The following is a 13368-nucleotide window of genomic DNA, read 5'->3' on the forward strand; positions in this document are numbered from 1 at the left end:
TAATCTGTTTCACATAGTGCAGTATGCAGTGTGGTGATTCAGAGTGATCTGGGCAGTGTTACATTGTTTTACTGCACAAAGCAGCTGTTGTTCTACTGGCCATTGCCTCAGTGTGAAATAAGATCCAGAAGAGCTGCTGTGAAACCAGCCATCATTTTTGAAAGCACCACACACATTTGGGATTAGATTCCTCATTGCTGGGACAGCATGAGGAAAGATCAGATGGGATGTGAGCTCTGCATCCTTATCTTCCCAGCTAACACATGCTGATGGTATTGGCCTGTTGTGTTACCCTCCCAAGGTGCCTGTGGCAGCACACAAGGGAGAGTTCATGGCTCTGGGAAGGCTGCAGTGTGACTGGATGCAAAATGAGATCTGCTTCTATAGATCCTGGGACTCTGAGGTGATGACAGTGTTTTGATCATGTAAGCTAGCTGTATGGACTACCTAAGCCAAAATTTTGATGCTTCAGCTAGGAGGAAAGTCTTCAGAATGCAGAAGTTGTTGCTTAGTTTTGCCTGAATGACCAACATAGAACAAGTGTGTAACCTGACCTTCATGCCTTTTAAGTGCTCTAGTACTAAATGTTGCTTTAAACTTTAAAGGCAACGGCCAGTTAAAAATCTGTACCTTTTGAAAATGTTCTGTATCAGTAACTATTTTACTTCAGTAATATCATTGTATGCAACATATACTATATGCTAATACATGTTATTATAAGTAATTATAGTAATTATATTTATCAGGTAAATACAAATTTTCTTGTCTCAAGATGTGGAGGGACAGGATCCTGAAGGGCCATGTTTGCTTAAAGTTCAGATGTCATACTGAGGACACATATTATTTCTTCATGAAGTTCGTCAAGTTATACCTGTTCTTTTTGTTTTGTTTTGTTTTTTAAACTTGGCAAGCTATAGTTATAAGCTCAGGATCATATAGGTGATATTATAGGATCTTCTGTTCTTGCATTAGATTTGTGAGTGACAGAAGCAGATGAGCTATTCTAAGAAGTAGGAAAGAAGGGAGAAGGGAGGCTAGTTATCTGGATACAGGCCAACTCTGCTGTCTGGCTGGTGTGGCATGAATGCATTATTTCCTGCAGGAATTGTGCCAATTGAGATTTGCAATGCTACTGGGCGGTACCTTCAAATACCTATCAGTGGTGCCTCTATACTAGCCACTCGGTTGTGATTTTTTTTCAGTCTTGAGGAGGGAAATATTATCAAGGGGAAACTTGAAAATGAAAAGAAATCCTTACACTGTGCCAGCATGTGCTGCTGGCTTCCAGGTTCACGAGCCATTTCCATAGAGGTGGGTTCCGTTAGCCAGACTTTCAGCACTGTGTTCTTTTAACATGCTCCTCAGTAACCCCTCAACCTGCAGTAATGCTGTACTGAATAATGATTTGGACAGTGATGTGTTGTACCAGCAATGACAAGTTCCTCAAATCATGTTGCATCTGTAGGCAAAACACCACCTACTGCTGCTCTCTTTTTGCTCCAGTTGGTTCCAGACAGCTTCTGATTTTGTTTTCGTGTCTCAAGAGGAGGTTTTTTGAGGTCTGGTTTGCATGCAGAACACATAGTATCTTGAGGCTGAAATTTACCTTCACATTAATCTATTTTCATAGATTTCTTGGCCTGACATGAGATTGTTTTTTTTATTTTTTATTTTTAAATTATTATTTATTTAGCTCATGTGGGATTTCTTGTAATGGCTTTCAATTGTTGTGTGCAGTTTTTTGAGAGTTCCCTTTGCATTACCTTCTGTTGATGTTCTTTCAGTGTACTTATGCCATAATACATATTGTGTTATAATTGCTGTTTATAAATTACATGGGCAATATACTAGAGGTTATCTAGAAATTGAGAAGTTAATGGTGTAATGCAAGTGTAATGTATGAAATAAACGTGTACTAAGACATTTCTTTTGCATTAGTTTGAAATATCTCCCAGTTAAATATATAAAAATATGCAAAGAGAATATTTTAAATTACGCTATGCAGGGTTGGAGGACTTAATATGGAAAACTTTTATTGGAGTGATTCATGGCAAGTAGGAGCAGACATTAAGGAATGTGGCTTTGTGAAGGAGACCTTTTTGAAATTTAGGTGGGTTTTATCCAAGCTGTGTATGTAGCTAAACAGCAATCAAGAAGTTTTTTCAAAACGGTTTTCAAATAGGTGACTGAATGGGGCCTTTCTCTCTTCTAAGTAGACATTAAGTTTTGAAAGCATACATAGATGTATTGATATGGGCTGCAGCTTCCATATTGGTGATGCACTGGGTAGAGTAATAATGGAAAAAAAACCACAAAAAAACAGCTGCTGTAATGATTAGACTTTTGTGGAGAAAGAGAGAAATACGTTCTTCGCTGTCTCTCAGGGAAATGCATGCATGAAGAAAGAAAAGATAGTAGCACTTAGAGAAGCTGGCGGTAGAGTTAGTTACTGCCTTCATGTGGTATTACACTGGAGTGACTTGGATACTATTGCTACAGTTTTGTTGCTTGTGGATCTTGTATCTAAAGTGAACAGTTATTGATGTTGTCACCTGAAGTGCAGCTTGATTAAAGCCAGACAAGCATTTGGGAAAACAGTTGGCCAAAGTCACATCATCTCATATCCTGCCTACTCCTCAGTGCTCCCCTCTCTTGCCCGAGACAAGTTGTGTAGTACGTTTGAGCTTACCTCAGTCAAAAAGGTAACCTGACAAAAATATAACCCAGTATTCCTTGGAGGTACAACTAATTGAATATCAGTAATTACTTTTTAACCATGTAGGTGAAAAAGCCCTGGAGCAAGTTGCTTGAGAGAGGCTGATACCTCTCTCTGTCCTGGGGATCTTCAGAACCTGCCTGGACATGGTCCTAGGCACCTTGCTCTGGGTGTCTCTGCTGGAACAAGGCTGAGCCAGATGGACCCAGGGCTCCCTGCCAACCTGCACTGTTACATGATTCTGTGGAAAGAAAGTAAGTTGTTACCTTAGCCCATGAGTAAATCTGAAACTATTGGGTGAAATTCTGATAGCAAGCCCAGGAGTTCACATGGTCGTCTTGTTTTTCTTATCCAGAAAAGAGATCTCTTTTCCTTTTTCTTTTTTTTTTCTTTTTTCTTTTTTTCTTTTTTCCCCTAATAATGGCAAATCTCTTGTGTCATCGTAGTCCCTGGGATTACTCTGCACCTTGAGAGTCTGTACAAGTATTTCCAATGTTTTGTTGTTGATCTTTACTTCTTGGCCATATTATTAAATGAAAGACTGTGCTATTCAGTATCACCTTGTACTATGTAGAAATTGTCTGCTAGGATGTAGTAGCTTGTTCTTTAGACTCTAGTGTATTTTCAGTTCCTTAGCAAATATTTTACTGCTGAAAGGTGTACAGATGCCTATCACGTATGAAATTATTGATCCAGTTGTAATGTTGTGATGCTGGAAGTCTTAAAATATTGTAAAATGAAATTATGGAAATGAATAAATGGCTGAGGAAAATCACCAATAAATTTTGGTTGCTTTTGTTCCAGTTATTAAAAGTTTTAAATACAGTGCTAAGTAGCACATTACCTAAAAGCATAGTCTCAGAACAAACAACTTTATTATTTGTTTTTAACTTAATAACTAATTTGGCTTCTCTCACCTTTCTGTAAGTGGGTAGAGGGGGAAGGATGGGTGATCATGTTACTGAGTGGACTTGTTAAATAACCTAGGTTCTTCATACTGTAACTTATATTAATGCCAAATAACTCTGTGAATGAACTTATTTTTACTTTGTATGGAAACAGCTATATGTTAGTTGCATATTATATTAAAAACAAAAACTGTTTAAGTAAAGGGTAGAGTAAGAGTTTCTGAACCTTCAAGTGCAGCAAAGCTTGAAAACTTGTCCATTTGTATTTTAAGTATGTACTAATTTGTGGGCTGCAGCCACCTGGTCTGCTGCCTCTCCTCCAGGATGAAATGAAGGCAGCTTGCATTCAGCAAACTCATCCTTTGACCATTTGCTGTAATTGCTATTGCATTGATAGAGTTAAGGGGAAGAGGAAAGCTTATAAAAGCGAAAACAGCAGTGAAACCCCAAGAGCAAAGATTCAGGAGTTGTGGAGGTGGGACCCACTTGCTGAACAGCAATGGTTCTGTGACGAGCAGCTGGAGCTGGAAACAGTGCTCAGATGAACATGAGCCAGTATACCCAGATGTGTTTCCTCTATGTGGTCTTCCTGCTGTTCTGCCCCAAGCCTGAAGTGTTGCCCGGGGATGTTCTGGCCAAAGTGCAGGACCTGGCACTTGATCTTGTTGAACCTCATCCCATTGGCTTAAGCTGAGTGATCTAGCTGTCCTGACCCCTCTGTAGGGCCTTGCTACCCCCAGGCAGATTGACACTTCCTCTCAATTGGGTGTCATCTGTAAACTTACTGAGGGTGTACTCAGTGTCCTCATCCAGGTCATCAGTGAAGATATTGAAGATGACAGGCACCAGCACCAGCCCCTGTGGAGTGCCACATACAGCCAGTCCTCGAGTGATTCCTATTCTTTCAGGGGGCAAACTGGAACAAAGTCTGTTGCTCTGTTCTCCATTGTTTTGGTTTGGTTTGGTTGTTTTTTTGTTTTTTTTTTAATTGAGTTTAGTTTGAGGAGTTTCTGAACCTGGGGTTGACCTTGGCAAATTCTTGCAAAGTCAAGCAGAAAAGTGTGTATAAAATCAATTTAGGAGGAGGAAAACACTTCTAGTACTTTTGTGTGAAACTGTTCAGGTGATGATGACATGTAATGAAAGCATGGACTCCTGTGTTTATTGCTCTTAACTTCAGGATGCTGATGTGCTGATATTGATAACTCTCAAGAGATGTATGTATATTATCTAAAGTGTCCCTCAGGGTCACAGCAGCTTTTTTGACCAAGTTCATGACAATTTACCTTGACATTTACTCAAGTAGGATTTTATATTGAAAAGGATTTTTTAGCTATCTGAACCATAAGGTTTACAGCAGAAATACATTTAATTACTAGTATTGAAGCACTCAGTCCTCCCCACTTGCACATTCTGCAAATAAAACATGTTAATCCTCTCTTGCCCTTCCCCCACTGTAAAAGCCTGATTCGTTTCTTTTTGCATTAGTTAGGCCTCCTGGGAAATACATGCAGGAAAAAAAGGCTTTTCTATAGCCCTTTCTCCCTCAGGAATGCATAGAAACCAGCTCTTTGGATCTGTTCCACAAATGTGAAACTTGATTTTAGGAAAAAAAAAAAAGTCTATAATCCTGTACACAAGTTTGTGAGAGAGGCCTGATTTTTAGTTAGACGTATAGCTTGTTATAGGAGCTTGATACATTTTGAAAAAAAAGTTTCATGTTCCTTCTCATCAACCCGTGTGTTGTGCTGAGGCATGTTCCTGAAGCATATATTTAATGCTAACTTAGCTTTGTCCTTTATTAGCAGTGTGAACGTAGACGGTCTGCATAGAAGAGGCTTATTTTTACAAAGATTACTTAAGGATGGAGGTGGTTACTTGGCTACCAACAGTATTCGCACACTTCAACTACAGCAAAGGGTGTGTCCTTTGCCATGGGATAGTTGTTAGTGCATGCAGGTTACACATCCATGAAAACCCAGAAAAAGAGGCACTGCTGATTTTTACATTGATACTGGTGATGGGTATTGGCATTGTGCCAAGGGCAAAAAGGCTGAGCTGAGGCCAGGTGACTGTCATGTTACAGGGAACCTCAGCACTGATTTACTTTTGTGTTAGGTGGCTTTTTGGGCACGAGAGTGATGGGCCTTCCTGAGAAGGACCTTGTGAGGAATGTATGTGGCTAGTGTTGGCACAATAGTGCTGCTAGGATAGTGAAATAAAAAGTGGTATGGTAGCTCGAGCCTGTGACCTTTCCATGTTATTGGGCTCATACCAGTGTCCATGCTCTCCTTCCTCCTAAACCGCATATAGGTGCATCTTGAAGCAAGTAAAGCATGAGCTTGAGTACTCTTGGCAAGACAGCCTGGTTGTTCCCAAAGAGTGCTAGTCTGCATCTTCGTCTTGACTGCCCTCAGAGGAAATCGTTGCCTTTTTCTCCACCATGATCGTATGTGTTGTTTCAGTAAAGCTTGAAAGCTGTAGTGAACTATGTTTTATCGTGTTATATTTATATGTGTGTAAATATACAATTTTTTGAGTTACTGGTACTCTTCAAGCTACAATGGCAGTGGCAGTGGTTGTGGTTTAAAGTGATCGAAGTGGCAAAGTCTGTGGAGTCTGCTGCTCCCCACCATCAGTATGCCATGATTCCCATATCTGAAGAGTCATCCTGAGCTTCTGCCCTTCTCACCCTTCTCCTTGCTTTCCCAGAGGTGGATCAGCCGTATGGAGGCCAGGAGTTGAGACACCTTAGCACTGTTCACTGGTTGTATGTCGTACAAGTGACTTACGACATCGCTGTGGGGCCAGAGCTGCTTTACAGGTTTTGCTGGGGAGCGGAGGGCCTGTGAAACTGCAGTGGAATTAGTGCTGCCATGAGCTGTGGCACAAAAATGGCATGAACAGATTAGGATTGAATCTGGCTTGACTGAAGTAACAGTTTCTTTCAGACAGTAAAAATATTTCATAGCTACTGGCTTTCTTTAAGCTATTAGTTGTGGATCTAACTGAGGTCACGTTCCTTGGCAGCAACCAAATGAGGTTATTTTAATTCCATGCATCTTCCTGAAGTTGATAGATATAATCTCTGTGGCAGCAGGCTGTCAAGTTAACTTTTATCTCCCCCCACTTCTTGCATTACATACTCCTTTTGATGCTGCTGTCTACTTCTCAGCTCAGTGTTTTCTTCTGCTCCTCACCTTCCACTTCTCCAACATAGTTTAGTAAAGGCATCTGGCACTATAATGTTTTTCTGCTGACATTTTCTTAGACCGTGACTGTGTGTATTTTGTTTATTCTCCAGTTTTAATGCTGACAATCTGTTGTTCATACCCACACTTCCACTGTTTCATCTGCTCTCAGTAGCAGTCAAAATGACACCATTTTGCACTGCAGGTTGGCTTGTTTCCGGTCACAAGTGGTTTTCCACAGGGGTCGGTGCTGGGGCCTGTCCTCTTCAATATCTTTATTGATGACCTGGATGAGGGCATTGAGTGCGACCTCAGTAAGTTTACAGATGACACCAAATTGGCTGGGAGTGTGGATCTGCATGGGGGTAGCGAGGCCCTACAGAGGGATCTGGACAGGCTGGAGAGCTGGGCTGAAGCCAATGGGATGAGGTTCAATGAGACCAAATGCCGCTTCCTGCACTTCGGCTACAACAACCCAGGGTGATGCTACAGGCTTGGGGTGGAGTGGCAGGAAGACTGCGTGGAGGAAATGGACCTGGGATATTGATTGATGCTGGGCTGAACATGAACCAACAGTGTGCCCAGGTGGCCAAGAAGGCCAATGGCATCCTGGCTTGCATCAGAAACAATGTTGCCAGCAGAAGCAGAGAGGTGATTGTCCCCCTGTACTCAGCGCTGGTAAGGCTGCATCTCCAGTGCTGTGTCCACTTTTGGGCCCCTCCACTGCAAGAAAGACTTGCAGGCCCTGGAACGTGTTCAAAGGAGGGCAACAAAGCTGGTGAGGGGTCTGGAGCACAGGCCTTATGAGGAGAGGCTGAAGGAGCTGGGAATATTCAGCCAAGGCTCAGAGGAGACCTTATTGCCCTCTATAACTTCCTGAAAGGAAGTCGTAGTGAGCTGGGGGTCAGCCTCTTCTCTCATGTCATTAGTGACAGGACTAGAGGGAATGGTTTCAAGCTGCAGCAGGGGAGATTCAGGCTGGACATTACAAAACATTACTTCTCAGAAAGGGTGGTTGGGCACTGGAGTGGACTACCCAGGGAGGTGTTGGAGTCACCGACCCTGGGGGTGTTCAAGGAGTGACTGGATATTGTGTTGAGGGACATGGTTTGGTGGTATCTGTTGGTAATAGGTGAATGGTTGCACTGGATGATCTTTTAGGTCTTTTCCAGCCTTGGTGATTCTATGATTCTATGAAAAATAGACGTTCCTCATAAGATGAGGGTTGTCTGTAAGGTGAGCAAAGTTGGGCTAATATGCTTTGGAGGCAGTGTGTTTTTAAGTGTGTTTTCCAGTGTTGACTAGTGCAACTTGTTTAACTGCTTTGCTGCTAATTAATTGTGGATTTTTTTCTTTGTGTTATTACTGGTGGATGGTGCTTTTTCATAATGCACATTCTGCTGCTTAAGTAGTTTTCCCAAGGTTTAATACACTCCTTCCTATGTATATTTTAAGTATGTTTCACAAGTTTCTGATTTTAGTGGGGAATAGTTATTCAGTAATAGATTTGCGGAATGTAGGCAGTGTTTTCTTACAGAATTGTCTGGCTTCGGGTAACCATTATGAGACACTTGTCACAATGTTTGCTGATTGAGTACTGCAATACTGATTAGGTAAGAAGGATAAAAGCAAAAAATGTTGTTTGAATTTGAAAATGGTTAACCACTGTAGATTGATAGGCATTTCTCAGAATGTTATACTACATAAATGTGTCTTATCTAACATCATTTATTTTGAATTGGTGGAAAGAAAATCTAAGAAAAATGTTTTGGAAGCTGTAGCTCTTTAATGATGTGGTCTTAGATTCCTCTTTGATTTGAGGTTTTTATTTTTAGGCACACAGAAACCTATCAAAATTTGCATCATGGGGACAGAACAGTGTGCAGCTTCTTCTCTTTAATCATTTTCCTGAAGGAAAGAGAGCTACAGGGATAATGAGTCTTGAATTTGCTTCTTAGAGAGTGCCTGGAGAAGCAACTATAATTAATAAAGTAGTGTGTGAATTATGGAATCATAAAATCACAAGGTTGGAAAGGACCTACAAGATTTTCTAGTCTAACCATCCTCCCATTACTGTAGCTACAGCAATCTAAACCAATCTAAACCACTTCTGGTACAACTTGCGACCATTTCCTTGGGTTCTGCTTCCCTTGCAGGTACTGCAGGAACTGGGACACTGTCACAAAAGAGCTAATGAAAATGAATGTCACAGACCTTGACACACTTCCTTTTGTTTGGTCAGTGGACCATCTTTTTCAAAAGGTGCAATTGTTGTTGGTTTGTTTGAAGAGGAGTGTAGATCAGCTGAGTTTCTTGTACACTAGAACTTGGAACTGGTAAATTTTCTGTGTTTTGTTTTGTTTTTGGATTCTACTTTAAAGTAGAAGTGTTTGTTGATTTTAGATGGCAAAAACTGGTAGATGTGAATGCGGACAGCCTCAGGAAAAGAGTCTTATCAGCTACTGTGCTCAGCATGAATAAGGTACCTTTCAAGGTTCCAATAGATCAGTTGTATGGTTTAAAATTGAACAAAGCACTTTATGAAATAATAGAACTGTCTGGTACTGTGCCTTGAATTCTTAATGGTAAATTATATTCACTAGGCTTGTGTGTCACCTTCATTTCTTCAGCCAAGTCTGAAAGAGGGTATTTGGATAATGCTCTTACATGATTATGTACTTTAACTGCAGGCCAGTCCTGAAACTGTCAGTTGGACTTGCTGATTGGTGTTGATTCCTTCCACCTGAAAGTTCTGTATTCGGCACTTCTCCTGACAAGTTCATACTGACTGATTAGCAGGAATTCTGGCCGTCACATTTTGGTGGCCCAAGGCAAGAGGCAGGGTAATGGGGCTTTCTGGTCCTCATGTCCTTACATGTTTGCAGGGTGCTTGTGGTCATGGATGGATGGACATCCAGCAGTGTTTTCCCTGCTGGTGTAGCACTGTGCCTGGCACTTGCTCTTGGGAAGAGGCTCTGCCAGGTACCCACTCTCTGAAATGCTTTCTTTTGTTCGGGACTTCTGAAGCTGAAGGAGGCAGTCACAAACCTGCTCTTACCTACCACCAGGAAGCATGTGGATTTTTTTCACCCCTTTGATTGAAAAATGTGTCATACTGCCTGAGCTCCTTTCTGCACCAGTGCAGTAATGGCTTGTGCAGTGATTTATGGATTTTGCTTTTTTTGTGTGTGTGTTGCTTTTTTTCTTTCTTTTTTTCTTTTCTTTTTTTTTTTTTTTTTTTTTTTAAATATTGCAGTATTTTCTGTCACATGTGCTGCTTTGTTGAGTTTTGGCTACTTTACCCACTGGTAGCATATTCTGAACAGCAGCACAGGTGGCCCTGCCACCTGCAAACTTGGTGTGGTTTGGGCAAAATGGAGAAATAGGTGGTTTACCAGGTGTGGTGCTTGTCCAGGTAAATATTCAGTCTGGTGCAGAAGAGAGGGAAAAAACGAAACTCTTTGATTCCTGCCAGCCTCGGAGAGATGGAATTTCTTCCTCTCAACAGCTTCTGCGAAATATGTATCCTTTTAATGATGCCAGTAAGGTTTTCCTCTGTGTGATCTGATAGCATCCAGACTGCTACCTGTTTCTTCCAAACAGTGACTCACACCGTTATATTTCTTTGATATACCAAGCTCACTTAAACAGTCTCCTGTTACATTTTACTCTTCTTTCTATCTTACTGTTGCTAAAACTTGCTTAAGAAAATGAAAACGGGATTCAGATGTAAGAGAGGTAACTGTTCATGGAATACTCAAGTTTGTGTCCCTGCAGAAATCCTTTGTTATTCTCGGTATCTTATCCTATACATATACATTGGCAAAAGAATTATTTATTTAACTCTCAGCTTCTTCTCCCTCAAAAAACTGTGTGTCTTGGCTCCTAAAAAGGATGCAGAAGTGCTCTAAAATGTAATTTTTGCTTCCCCACTGTACCAGCACTCTCTCTGAGCTGATCTGGCTGAACTTGCATCAATAATGAAAGCTTTTAGTGCACTGAGATCACAGCTGAGGTTTGTTTGTTGTTTGTTTTTTTTTTAAAAAAAGGTAAGGAAATGAAGAGAGATCCTTCGCTCTAAGAGAGACCTCATTGCAAGAGTAGTGTGTCTTGAGGACTCTGGAGTCAGGACTTCTGGCTCCGAAGTTGATTGCATCAAGAAGATGAGGTCCTGGAAAGCCCATTTTCTTAATCCCTTATAAAACAGATTTAAAAGCCACTGTATAGGACCCATAAGAAAAGTTGTTGTTTCTGTTTTTTGTAGTTATTACTTTTTCTTTAGGGCTTCCTTTCTTTTCTTGTCTCTGTACCTTTGGACATTGTTTTTAATCTTCTTTGCTCTTTTCCAGAAGATAGGGATGAGATATGGATTTGAAGGCTGATAAAGAATTAGTTGGACGGTTCTAGCCAAAGGGTTGTTGTCAGTGACTCGTATGTCCAGGTGGAGGCCAGTCACATGTGGTGTCCCCCAGGGAACTGTCTTGAGTCTGGTGTTCTTCAGCATCCTTATCAGCAATGTGGACAGTGTGATCAAGAGTACCCTTAGCAAGTTTGCTGATGACACCAAGCCGAGTGGCACAGTTGACACAACAGAAGGTAGGGATGCCATCCAGGGGGACTTGGACACACTTGAGAATATGGCACATGAGAATCCACTGAAGTTTAACAAGGCCAAGTGCAAGGTGCTACACTTTGGTTGAGGCAGTCCCAGATGTGTGTGCAGACTGGGAGAAGAACTAATTGAGAGGAACCCTGCTGAGAAGGACTTGGAGGTCTGGTGGACAAAAAGCTGGACATGAGTCAGCAGTTGTGTGCTTACATCTTGGAGAGCCAGCAGTGTACTGAGATGCATCAAAAGAGGGGTGGCTAGCAGGGCAAGGGAGGTGATTGTCCTCTACTCTGCTCTCATGAAGACTCATCTATAGTATTACATCCAGGCCTGGGGCCCCCAGTGCGGGAAGGATGTTGGAGTGGGTCCACAGAAGGGCCAGGAAGATGATCTGGGCTGGGGCACCTCTGCATCTCTCTTATGAAGAAAGATTGAGGAAGTTGGGCTTGTTTATCTTGGGGAAGAGAAGGCTCCAGAAAGAGCTCGTTGTGGCCCTCCAGTATTTGAGGATAGCTTATAGGCAGAAGGAGGACCCGCTTTTTACATGGTCTGAAAGTGATAAGACAAGGGGGAATGGCTTTAAGCTAAAAGAGGCAAAATTTAGGTTAGAAGTTAGGAACAAATTTTTTACTCAGAGGGCAGTGTGGCACTGGCATAGGCTGCCCAGAGTTGTTGTCTCCCCATCCCTGGAGGCATTCAAGGCAAGGTGGGATGGCATCCTGTTCTGGTGTTTGACAGCGCTGAGCATGGCAGGGAGTTGGAACTAGATGACCTTTAATGCCTCCACCCACCTAAGCCATTCTGATTCTATGATGGGAATGAGCATGAATGGATTTTTGTTTTTAAATATGTTGTAAAAATTCATGGCCTATTCCACAAGTTCAGAATCTTCTTCGTGCTTCTTTATGCAAGGCGTCTGGTTCTGTTAAATGCTCTGCAGCATGTTGTTCTTACATTTTTTTACTGAATGATGATAACTGTCTTACCACAAATATTTTGGAAAGAATCTAATTTATTGAGAAGTTTGTCCCATAGCTGTCACATTCACATGTCCACATGTCTTATTTTGTTTGTAGGTTTGAAAACTTGAAAGAGAGCGCTAAAGGTGACAACTTGGGAGTTGTGGTGGAGAGTAAACTATCCTTCCTTTGGAGGCATTTTGTGCTGTCTTTCTAACTAATGAGTAAGTGGTATGATGTTGAAGTCAGAATGGCTGGCAGAGTTTATGGAAAGGTGGTGTTCCATAAACAACTGTGACAGCTGTAGGTATTGTTTTCCTTGTTTTACATTAGAAAGTTTTCACTTCTTTCAGTGCAAGGTCTTTATGTTGCTGAGTTTGTTCTTGAGAAGCAAAGTTTCTTGCAGAAATTTAGCTTCTTGTTGGCTGTACACTGTACAACCTTTTGTTCTGCTGCTGAATACGTAAAGAAAAGACTAACAATGGTTTTATTATGTGGTAGTTCCTGAATGTGCTGTTGTCCAATGGATAACAAAGCATCAACTTTGATTAATGAACAGTCTGTTATTACAGCACATCTGAACTGTGCTAGCAGGCTCTTGCTCTGCAGTACATTGACATGTGTGGAGATCTAGTCATCTGCCTTGAAAATCTTTCAGACTGTCACATGAGCCACAGCCTCAGGAATCTGCTGATAGACAGTTTAGGCTGAAAGCCTGTGGCTGAGTTCTGATTTAGCCACCATCAAGCTTCTTTTTGGAGTAACGGGCTTAGCATCCAGATTTTCTGATGGGGAAGTGCATGGACATCATTCATGTAGACTGAGTTTTAATCACCGACCTACCATTTCTTCTTCTTCAGATACTACTCACATGTAAGTTCATTTAGCAACTATAGCGCTTTATCTCTGGGAACCTCTGATAGTGCATACTGATAGTGAGGTAGATTTCTAAAATAAAATATCACATCTCATAGAATCATAGCAT

At 41.4% G+C, this 13368-nt stretch overlaps 1 protein-coding gene across 17 annotated transcripts in view; it reads left to right on the top strand.

The window, feature by feature from the left end:
• The window catches only part of SEMA4D (semaphorin 4D), an 86827-nt gene that overhangs the window by 15658 nt on the left and 57801 nt on the right, over positions 1–13368 (top strand). For 3 of the 17 annotated variants that reach the window (XR_014939421.1, XM_085529000.1, XM_085528998.1), the window contains exon 2: positions 12501–12607. The exons of the other annotated variants lie outside the window; for them this stretch is intronic. The gene's annotated coding sequence lies outside the window, so the exon portion shown is untranslated. The remainder of the gene's footprint in view (positions 1–12500; positions 12608–13368) is intronic. 17 annotated transcript variants of the gene reach the window in all.

The sequence above is a fragment of the Coturnix japonica genome, chromosome Z (assembly GCF_054131305.1).
Source record: "Coturnix japonica strain WE chromosome Z, WE-NBRP24, whole genome shotgun sequence".
NCBI classification, from domain to species: Eukaryota; Metazoa; Chordata; class Aves; order Galliformes; family Phasianidae; genus Coturnix; species Coturnix japonica.